At 47.9% G+C, this 11,335-nt stretch overlaps 1 long non-coding RNA gene across 1 annotated transcript; it reads left to right on the top strand.

The window, feature by feature from the left end:
- Positions 1–3,333: 3,333 nt before the first annotated feature.
- On the top strand, positions 3,334–6,393 carry LOC137454802 (uncharacterized). The gene is made up of 2 exons (XR_010990685.1): positions 3,334–3,860; positions 6,287–6,393. It is a non-coding gene; the product is annotated as an uncharacterized lncRNA (long non-coding RNA).
- Positions 6,394–11,335: the final 4,942 nt, after the last annotated feature.

Raw genomic sequence — 11,335 nt, 5'->3', positions numbered from 1 at the left:
GCATTTTTCACAATATTCTGCACTGAGGAATCACTCACAGGGAGACATCAATCTTCTCAAGCTGGCATGGTGTCAACACCCAGTATTTGTCCTTAGAGATTAAGGGTTGGAAGGAACTCGTTGCTGCTTTGGGAAAGTCAGGATTTCTTCGCTCGTGATGAATTCAGCATCTATTTCTAGGGTTGTGTAATGAGAATTGGAGATTTTGACCGTGCAAGATGTTTTTTAAGCCATGTTTCATCACAAATAGCTCGTCCTATCCTTAAGCAGAAGAAGGAAAGGAAGGAAGAAAAGTGAAGGAAAGCAAAAGGAAGGAAGAAAAGTGAAGGAAAGCAAAAGAAAGGAAGTGTTGGGACACGTTCTGCACAGTGCTGCTGGTGTGTATCTGGAAAAACTGAGTTCTCTGGACAGCCAGTAAAGTAAATGAACTGTTTCTTGCTATTTACATCATGCAAAATTAATAGAGGCAGGCCAGTTAACAGCTCCTATAAATAGCTACTGTCCATGCACATTCTCCACGTTTCCAAACTGTACAAAAACAGGGCATAAAGAACAGAGCTTCCCGAGGAAAGGAAAACACAAATCAACCAGAAAACCAACGCTCCGAAACAAGCTTGAAGGTCTCAGCGTGTGTTACAAAGCTGTATAGGTGGCACTCAGCTATGAAAGGAGCCTCATTTTGTAAGCAAGGAATTGCTTCAGCACACAGAAGCTGAGAACCAGGCTTTTAAAAGGGCTTATGACTCTGGGCTTGCTATTTGTTCCCCTTTGATTTTCAGAAGCACTGATTTCCAGCTGCTGCAAATGAGTGGGAAGGGAGTACATGGGAAAAGCCTTCTGGAAGGTGAGGTTGGACATGGCAAGACTGAAAGCCTGAGGTACCAGGTGGTGTTTGTTGAAGAAGCGCTACCAGACGTAGCTCCATAAGCAAGACCTCTAGCACTACACCTGAAGAGCCAACCTACTGTGTTTTTCCCCTGTTAAGAGTGGCAAAATCCACTTCTGAGTATCTTGCCAGAAGTCACGCAGCAAATCATTGTCAGAGCCAGAAATAGAACCAGAACTCATCATCCTCCAGCCGTAAGCCCGACCCATTTATATTGCATGATCTTATGCAATGGAGGAATTTCATCCACAGCCTTGTTTGTTTCAATGAGCCTTTGCAGAACAGCACACGCATTCTTACATCCCCATTAGCACCACTGGAAATACAGGACAAAAGATGTATGTTTGAGCACACAGTGCATTTGCTATACAAAAATCACAGCGAAAGGTTGACACTTAGGGCTGGATCTAATTTTGAAAAATCCACTTGGGAGCCTTGTGTGGGCTCCAGTGGCATGGAAGCCAGGCTCAGTTCTTTATTGAACCCAGCCTTCCATCCTTAGGCTACCACAATTTTTTCCGTTTTGCCAGCCAAGTGCATGCGGTGTGAGGACACCCCGAGGCATCTGCAGCAGCCTGAAGGTTAAAATGTCAAACTTTCCATAGGCAGTTCTGCACAGTAAGACTACTATACGTTGCTGCTACTCCATTTGCTGAGGTTTTCACTCACTATTCCTCCAGAGCCATTATGATGTTAATGAGAGAACTGTAATGATGCCATTCACATTATAACAAGCCTGGTGCTATGTCAGTGAAAAGGGCTCTTTATACGGTTCCAGAATGCCTCTAAAAACCCAAACTTAAAGATAAAATGCCTGTGACAATAATGCTGCAGGTCTCACCAAGATCAGTGAAGACATGTAAATAGATTTAAGATGGCTATTCCTTGCTTAGCTCACGGGTTTGTACCCAAGTGCTGCAGTGGTTTCGGTCTTTATCCTATGTGCTGGAGCAGTTTCATTGCATAACAACAAGACCTGAGAAAAGAAGAGCGTTTCTTAACTGTGTGACACCATGGTTAGCGTCTGGATTGCAGTGCTCAGAAAACAGAATTGCCATCGTTTTGGTACCTGTTACCTTTCTGGCGTTACCAAAAAGTCACACTGCAGATGCAGTCAGAAATGCTGCTGTGCAACCACTGTTTGCAGGCTGTGCAGACCCACGGTGTAAGAAAGCGAGAGACAGCTGGAAAGGCACAATCACATCCCCAGACCGGTGAGCATGCCTTAACAACATCAAACCCCAGCTATATCACACGTCCATCGTAAGCTATCTGCGGCTGCTGCAACAAAGATTGGCATCGCCAGCTAGCTGAGGATGGCAGGGCATCCTGTGGGCAACAGTGTCGTGAAAGAGGGCAAGAAGGCTCCCCTAGGAGCAGCAGATAAAGGCACGAGGGCACCAGCATCACTGTCAAAGACAGAAGAGTCATACAGTAAAGACAGTGGTGAAGTGATGACAGCTGAGGTGGAGCTGTGACTACCTAGCACGTGAAAACAAAAGACTAGATGCAGGCGAATGAGTGGAGGCAGGAAGTGGATTGGCTTTGACCACAGCAGTGAACAGAAAAGAGGATGTTTGGAGCTTGTGTTTAAATAGATTGAACTGGCTGATATGCCACAAGTTCAAGGAGGAGGAAGTTACAGAGATGGGAGATAACGAGGGCCTTGAACGTTTATTGTCTGGGTAGATATGCACAGCGTTGTAGTCATATTGTGAATGAAGCAGTTTAAACACTGGGGACACTGAATCAGAGCACGCTGGGGCAGCCCAGTCACAGTAAATGAAAGCAGAGTCAAAGACAATTCCTGCACTCAGGACTCTGGAGGCAGGGTGAGCAGCAGGGCTGCAAGAAGTCAAAAATCTAGCTAGAGTTTGCTGTGTGGGATTTAAACGGGAAATCTGACTTCCAAGAGACAAGCCATGGGCTGGGAGCAGAGAGAGAGATCTCCCCCTTCCCTTGCTGCTGAAAAATACCCAAGAAGAACTGCAGTATCACATCATACCAGTGCAGGGTGGTATCTGTTCTGTTGTGAGGGAGATGCTGAAAAAATACCATAGAATAGAATGGAATGGAATGGAATGGAATGGAATGGAATAGAATAGAATAGAATAGAATAGAATAGAATAGAATAGAATAGAATAGAATAGAATAGAATAGAATAGAATAGAATAGACCAGACCAGGTTGGAAGAGACCTTCAAGATCATTGTGTCCAACCTATCATCCAACACCACCCAACCAACTAAACCATGGCACCAAGCACCCTGTCAAGTCTCCTCCTGAACACCTCCAATGATGGTGACTCCACCACCTCCTTGGGCAGCCCATTCCAATGGGCAATCACTCTCTCTCTGTGTAGAACTTCTTCCTAACCTCCAGCCTGAACCTCCCCTGGTGCAGCCTGAGACTGTGTCCTCTTGTTCTGGTACTGGCTGCCTGGGAGAAGAGACCAACATCCACCTGTCTACAACTCCCCTTAAGGTAGTTGTAGAGAGCAATAAGGTCACCCCTGAGTCTCCTCTTCTCCAGGCTAAGCAACCCCAGCTCCCTCAGTGGGCTGTGCTCCAAACCCCTCACCAGCTTTGTTGCCCTTCTCTGGACACACTCCAGCAAGTCAACCTCCTTCCTAAACTGAGGGGCCCAGAAGAAGAACTGCAGTATCACATCATGCCAGTGCAGAGTGGTATCTGGCCTGTAGTGAGGGATATGCTGAACCACAAACTGAAGACTGCCGGGAGGAAGCAGAGAAGAGCGGAATGAGGACAGCTGACAGTGAGACAGTGCAGGCCCTGGGTAATGATGATTTTGTGTTCCTTCAGCTGCACCTCATATCAGAAACAGATGTTACATCACCTAGCACATGCAGGATGCAAGGGCAAAGCGAAAGGGTTAAGGCTGCCTGAAATAACTAGACTGGTGGAACAACAGTTCTGTGTGCCAGCAGGGTCAATTCAACTCTTCATCCTTCAGAGGTACGGGTAAACCATAGGCCTGCCAAGTCTAGTGTTTTTCCCTGTATTTCTTGGCCCTAGCTTCAGGGAATTTCAAGGAATCCACTGTTTGATTTTTTTTTGCTTTTTGCTTTCCTTTTTTTTTTTTTTCTTCCTTCCCCTTCTTTTTCTAGAGCTGGCTTCGGTGTTTGGTGGAAAAGGAATTAACTTGCAATCACAAACTGATTTCTGTGTCAGGATACTGTCCTTCCATGAAAGTGTTTCAAAGGTATCTTCAGTGAACTCCTGTGCTGATTTAGATTATGCAACTGCAGGTAGAATAGAATAGACCAGGGTGGAGGAGACCTTCAAGATCATCGTGTCCAACCCATCAACCAATCCAACACCACCTAAACAACTAACCCATGGCACCAAGCACCCCATCAAGTCTCCTCCTGAACACCTCCAGTGATGGTGACTCCACCACCTCCTCAAGCAGCCCATTCCAATGGGCAATCACTCTCCCTGTGTAGAACTTCCTCCTAACATCCAGCCTAAACCTCCCCTGGTGCAGCCTGAGACTGTGTCCTCTTGTTCTGGTATTGGCTGCCTGGGAGAAGAGACCAACCTCTGCCTGTCTACAACCTCCCTTCAGGTAGTTGTAGAGAGCAATAAGGTCACCCCCGAGTCTCCTCCTCTCCAGGCTAAACAACCCCAGCTCCCTCAGCCTCTCCTCACAGGGCTGTGTTCTAAACCCCTCACTAACTTCATTGCCTTTCTCTGGACACACTCCAGCAACTCAACCTCCTTCCTAAACTGAGGGGCCCAGAACTGGACACAGGACTCGAGGTGTGGCCTAACCAGTGCAGTGTACAGGGGGAGAATGACCTCCCTGCTCCTGCTGGCCACACTGTTCCTGATGCAGGCCAGGATGCCATTGGCCCTCCTGGCTGCCTGGGCACACTGCAGGCTCATGTTCAGCCTACCATCAACCAGCACCCCCAGGTCCCTCTCTGCCTGGCTGCTCTCCAGCCACTCTGACCCCAGCCTGTAGCACTGCATAGGGTTGTTGTGGCCAACGTGCAGAACCTGGCACTTGGATGTGTTCAATCTCCTGCCCTTGGACTCTGCCCATCTCTCCAGCCTGTCGAGGTCCCTCTGCAGAGCCTCTCTACCCTCCAGCAGATCAACTCCTGCCCCCAGCTTGGTGTCATCAGCAAATTTACTGCTGATGGACTCAATGCCCTCATCCAGATCATCTCTCTCAAGACAGGATTCCAAGCAAACATTTCTCTAACTTTTCTAATGCCATACTTCTCATACTTCTCACTTGAATTCTTCCCAGAAAGACTTTTTGTGAGTTACTTTGTCCAAGTTTGTTGACTCCACTGATTTTCTCAGCAAATATTTTTTTCAGAGGAAAAAAAAAAAAAAAAAGTGTTGTGGTTTGGGATATTTTTTTCCGTGTGTTTTTTGGTTTGGTTTGGTTTTATTCATTGTTAACGGTTGTGCTTTCCCTTGTTTCTGGTTTCTGTGAAGCAGAACTAAAGGAGGTTTCTATACTGACAAAAAAGGCCACACCTTGAGTCCTGTGTTCAGTTCTGGGCCCCTCGGTTTAGGAAAGATGTTGAGTTGCTGGAAGGTGTCCAGAGAAGGGCAACAAAGCTGGGGAGGGGTTTGGAGCACAGCCCTGTGAGGAGAGGCTGAGGGAGCTGGGGTTGCTTAGCCTGGAGAAGAGGAGGCTCAGGGGAGACCTTCTTGCTGTCTACAACTCCGTGAAGGGAGGTTGTAGCCAGGAAGGGGTTGGTCTCTTCTCCCAGGCAACCATCACCAGAACAAGAGGACACAGTCTCAAGCTGCACCAGGGGAGGTTTAGGCTGGATGTTAGGAAGAAGTTCTTCATAGAAAGAATGTGCTGCCCGGGGAGGTGGTGGAGTCACCATCACTGGAGGTGTTTAGGAAGAGCCTGGATGAGGCACTTGGTGCCATGGTTTAATTGATTAGATGGTGTTGGTGATAGGTTGGACTTGATGATCTTGAAGGTATTTTCCAACCTGGTTAATTATGTTCTGTTCTATTCTATTCTATTCTATTCTATTCTATTCTATTCTATTCTATTCTATTCTATGCTATGCTATGCTATGCTATCCTATTCTATTCTATGCTATGCTATGCTATGCTATGCTATGCTATGCTATGCTATGCTATGCTATGCTATCCTATCCTATCCTATCCTATCCTATCCTATCCTATCCTATCCTATCCTATCCTATCCTATGCTATCCTAAGTTGGGTTTTTTGTGTCTTTTTTATTGCTGGGTATATGTCACCTATCAGAGCTATATGCAATGAACTCTGCAATGGTGTTCTAACAGAGTTTGCTCTGGAATTTATGCAACCATATGAAAATACAAGCAAATTTCCACTCTCCCCCCCCCCCCCCCCCCCCCCTTTTTTTTTCCCCACAGGGCTCTGGCAGATATGTGAGAAGGTGACATCAAGTTTACTGCAGCCATCTCACATAGGCTGCCTCGCCTGCCTGCTCTGGGAGAACAATAAAGCACCATGCTATTTATTTCAGTAAGCATATGTGTTTTTTGCAGTGTTCTTAGTGAAAATGCCTCATATGGTCCCTGCCTCCACCCCACTGGTGGTTGTGTGGCCCTGCCAGGCATGTGAAGCTCTACCTAGGATCCGCTCAGCTCAGTTTGCAAAACACTTCACTCTCCTTGCAGGTAAAAGCTACTCCTATTGCTGCAAACCATAGCTGGCAGTGTTTCTGGTTAGTTAACCTTCCTAACGGGTGCTGGCACTGAATGGATGGTAGTTGTTATGGGGACTAAATTCAGAGAGAAAAAAAGGGGTCCCAGCAGTCAGGCAGTGCTGAGCAAAAGCAAAGCCCTTTTGTTATGTAAGGAGACATCCCAAATCACAAGGCAGGTCTCTACACTTGTTCTTTACCAGAGGTACCAATTAAAACTGCTTCCCCACTTAACTTTCACTCCGGTGCCGCAGTGCAAGCCTGTCAAGGGCACCGTAAATTAGATGGTTTCTGGAGTTCATTATGTTGCCTTCTTCGCTTTTTGTCTGCTGAAGAAAGTAAACACAACAAACAAACCAGCAGAAGTGTCTTGGAACAAAGGGCTGAGTTGTCTCCCACTTTGCTGTGTGCTACTTTCTCCGAAGAATGGGAGCTATTATTATTCTTTTACTAGTTTCCTTCTAAGGGAAGTAAACACCAAAGGTAGGATTCCGAGGAAATGACTCACAAGTATTGGCAACAGGCTCTGAAAATTGGATCCAGTCTTTGCAATAGCCTTTAGCAGAATGCTAACCTCCCTGACTGCAAAATAAACCTTTCCCAGACGAGCTGCGCATCGGTCCTGCGCGCGCGCGTGTGTGTGTGTGTGCGCGTGCTTGCACGTGTGTCTGTAAGTGTGTTAGGAAGCAGAGACAGGAACAGAACCCATTTCTTCTGTCTCCCCCTCTTCCCTCCAGGGCACTGCTTCTGATGCCATTTTTAGCTGGAAGCTGGAAATCTGTAATAACTGACTGAGTCATCCTCAGGAGAGGGAGGGGAAGAGATGTGCCTCACCTTGCTGAGCAGCGTGCTGCCTGCCGGCCGTCACCCCCCACAGAGACCCCTGGGAGAGCTGGGCCAGGCAGACAATATACTACAAGCCAATCTACAAGAACCTTTATCCTACAGCTGTAAAAATGAGGGGCAGAGCAGGGAAGAGATTTTCTTTTCCCCAGTCCCCTGACACTGCATTGAATTCGGCAGGGCAAGAGGAGCCTCTAATAATCTGTTTCCAGTCACCGAGTTACCCTTTCAGATGTGCAGAAACTAACTGTGCGCTGTGACTCATATTTTATTTCTTCACCAGGAACCCCAGGAACCAGGAATGCAGACACTGAAAAATCAGACAGCTGAGCAAAAATCAGTGTAGCAGGATTACCATCTGCAAACAGAACAATCTACTTTGCATATTTATTTCTCAGCTGTTTAGAATTTCGAACCAGGGCTGCGTATTCTGCCTGACTTGTGACGCTCCCGTTCTGCAGTGCTCCTGCTCTCTCATGTTGTTTGGGGGAGGCTGTTTGTTTGTTTTTGGTTTTGAGGATGTAAATCTGGTTAGACTAGAGTGACAAAAACTGCAATCCTTACACTGCATTCCTTTGCCACTTGGCTCTACTTAGACAAGCCTTTTTAAATGAAAGAAGCTGGTTCCTTTATTATTTTCCTTTGCAAATTCCTCTTTAACCATTCCAAATCCAGATAAAACAAATGTGGAGGCTGGTCTAGATTCAGGGCTTTTTTTATTAGAAAGTCCCTTTACAGCATGCCTAAAACTGATTTTCAGCCAAGTACCTACTTAAGATGCTAAAGGTTGCATGAGTGGATGTTTTGTGTCTGGTTCAAGGTCTCCAGCACTGCCAGATAGTTTCTAAAGCCTGTAATTCAGCAAAATGCCCAACAGACACTTCTTCCAGCAGCACCTCTAAGTAGGAACAATGTTTATATAGACTGTCTGAGACATCTGAATTGTGCTGAACTCCATCCATCACTCAACCAGTTATAACCAGCTGTCAGGGTTGGGAAGAAACCCAGGATAAACCAGTGTGGTGTTCCCTTCCTGAATCTGCTGGCACAGCAAGCTGGGAGGCAGGAGCTCCTCGGGTCCCAGCTCACTGCAGGCTTAATGAGTGAATGTTAAGATTCATAATTGCATGGCTGGTCATTTTTGTGACACAAAGAAGGGATCAGCTGTGAGGGAGGCAATGAGGGATGAACACCAGGCAAGCCAAGGAGGGGGAGAAACAAGGAAAGAGGGAAGAAAGGCAAAAGGTAGCAGAGCATTGTTACTCCTTAGGGTTTCCATCCTGTACTCCATGGACTTCATAAAAGAGAAGAAATGACCCATCACTAGGATACATTCTTTAGTCTGGCATGTGACTGAAAGCCTGTGGTTATCCACAAGTCAATGCCCACAGTACAGAATACAGAATACACCAGGTTGGAAAAGATCTTTGAGGTCATTGAGTCCAACCTATCACCCAACACCATCTAATCAACTCAACCATGGCACCAAGCACCCCATCCAGGCTCTTCCAGAACACCTCCAGTGATGGTGACTCCACCACCTCCCTGGGCAGCACATTCCAGTGGCCAATTACTCGTTGTATGAAGACCTTTGTCCTCAACTCCAGCCTAAACATTCTCTGGTGCAGCTTGAGACTGTGTTCTCTTGTTCTGGTGCTGGCTGCCTGGGAGAAGAGACCAACCTCCACCTGTCTACAACCTACCTTCAGATAGATGTAGATAGCAAGAAGGTCTCCCCTGAGCCTCCTCTTCTCCAGGCTAAACAACCCCAGCTCCCTCAGCCTCTCCTCACAGGGCTGTGCTCCAGAGCCCTCCCCAGCTTTGTTGCCCTTCTCTGGACACCTTCCAGCAAGTCAACCTCCTTCCTAAACTGAGGGGCCCAGAACTGGACACAGGACTCAAGGTGTGGCCTAACCAATGCTGAGTACAGGGCAGAATGACCTCCCTGCTTCTGCTGGCCACACTATTCCTAATGCAGGCCAGGATGCCATTGGCTCTCCTGGCCACCTGGGCACACTGCTGGCTCCTGTTCAGCCTACCATCAACCAGTGCCCCCAGGTCCCTTTCTGCCTGGCTGCTTTCCAGCCACTCTGACCCCAGCCTGTAGCTCTGCATGGGGTTGTTGTGACCAAAGTGCAGCACCTGGCACTTGGACTTGTTGAATGCCATCCTGTTGGACTCTGCCCATCTGTCCAGCCTGGCAAGGTCTTTCTGCAGAGCTCTCCAACCTTCTATCAGATCAACTCCTGCCCCCAGCTTGATGTCATCTGCAGATTTGCTGATGATGGACTCAATCCCCTTAGTCCAGGTCATCAATAAAAATATTAAACAGGATGGGGCCCAGCACTGATCCCTGGGGCACACCACTGGTGCCTGGCTGCCAGCTGGCTGTGGCACCATTCACCACCACTCTCTGGGCTCAGCCTCCAGCCAGTTCCTAACCCAGCTCAGAGTGCTGCTGTCCAAGCCATGGGCTGACAGCTTGGCCAGCAGTTTGCTGTGGGGGATGGTGTCAAAGGCCTTGCTGAAGTCCAGGCAGACCACATCCACAGCCTGCCCCACATCCACCAGGCAGTCACCTGGGCATAGAAGGAGATCAGGTTGGTCAGGCAGGACCTGCCCTTCCTAAATCCATGCTGGCTGGGCCTGATCCCTTGGCCATCCTGTAAGTGCTGAGTGATTGCAGTCAAGATGACCTGTTCCATAATCTTGCCGGGCACTGAGGTCAGGCTGTCAGGTTTGGAATTCCCTGGCTCCTCACAGTGATCCATTGGCCTACAGCTATTGTCTGCTACTTGCATTGATCATCTCTTCCCATTGTCTGGAGGGCTCTCCAAAGCAGCCAGAGCAGCCACACAAGGCCAGTCAGGATCTGATCCTACCTGAGCACTGCTGCTGCTTCCCCTTGGCCACTCCGCAAGGGCTGAGCAAGGGGAAATAGCACTGACTTGCTGCCTGAGTGGAGGCACCCGCAGGAAGCACCTTCCAAGGGAGAGATGGTGGGAATCACTCTCACGTATTTTGTAAGGGTGTGGAAAAATGAGCTTAGTGACAAGATTAAGGTCTCCCAGCCACACAACATGGTGAGAAGCTGAGAAGGGTTTCCCAGGAGGAGACAAGCCCACTCTACTCTGTGACTTAAGGGGTTGATTTAAAAGCATATTTTAAAATGGTTCTGTTCCATAATCATAGAATCAACAAGGTTGGAAAAGACCTCAGAGATCATCAAGTCCAACCTGTCACCCAACACTGTGGCAATGCCAGCGACAAGCAGTGTGAGCAGTCTGGCAGTGCAGGCCTAGAGCCTGACATGGTGGTAGGCCATGCTCAGCATAAGTGCAGAGCCAGCTAGCAGTGTAGCAAAGCAGTGCTGTGCCTGCAGCATGTAACTAGAACAGGGCACTGGTAGCTGTAAACACGGGAAGTAATCTTGGGACAACAGGACCTGCACCTGCATCAACAACCTCATTGTGTCATTAGTAGTTGGACCAATAATCTCTAACAGTGCCATGTGTGGTCACTCAGAGGGAACCAATGAAGCCATGCCAACGAGGCTCTCCAAGATTATATAAGTTGTAGAAGTTCCCTTGCTAGGCACTTCTGCCTTTCCTTTCCCTTCTTCTTCTTTACTTTACTGTGCTGTACTCACACCACAGGCCTGCAACAGTGGAACAATAAGGGAACAATACTCGATCATGTTGGTCAGCTGTATTGATTCCAATCTCTGTCACCTCCCATACAACACCTCATGACTAAACCATGGCACCAAGTGCCACATCCAATCCCCTCTTGAACACTTCCAGGGATGGTGACTCCACCACCTCCCTGGGCAGCACATCCCAATGGCTAACAACTCTCTCTGGGAAGAACTTTCTCCTCACCTCCTGTCTAAACCTCCCCTGGCACAGCTTGA

The sequence above is a fragment of the Melanerpes formicivorus genome, unplaced genomic scaffold (genome assembly GCF_026170545.1).
Source record: "Melanerpes formicivorus ecotype bairdi unplaced genomic scaffold, bMelFor1.0.p_v2 SCAF_84, whole genome shotgun sequence".
Classification (NCBI taxonomy): domain Eukaryota; kingdom Metazoa; phylum Chordata; class Aves; order Piciformes; family Picidae; genus Melanerpes; species Melanerpes formicivorus.
This window is presented reverse-complemented; position numbering and strand designations above follow the sequence as displayed.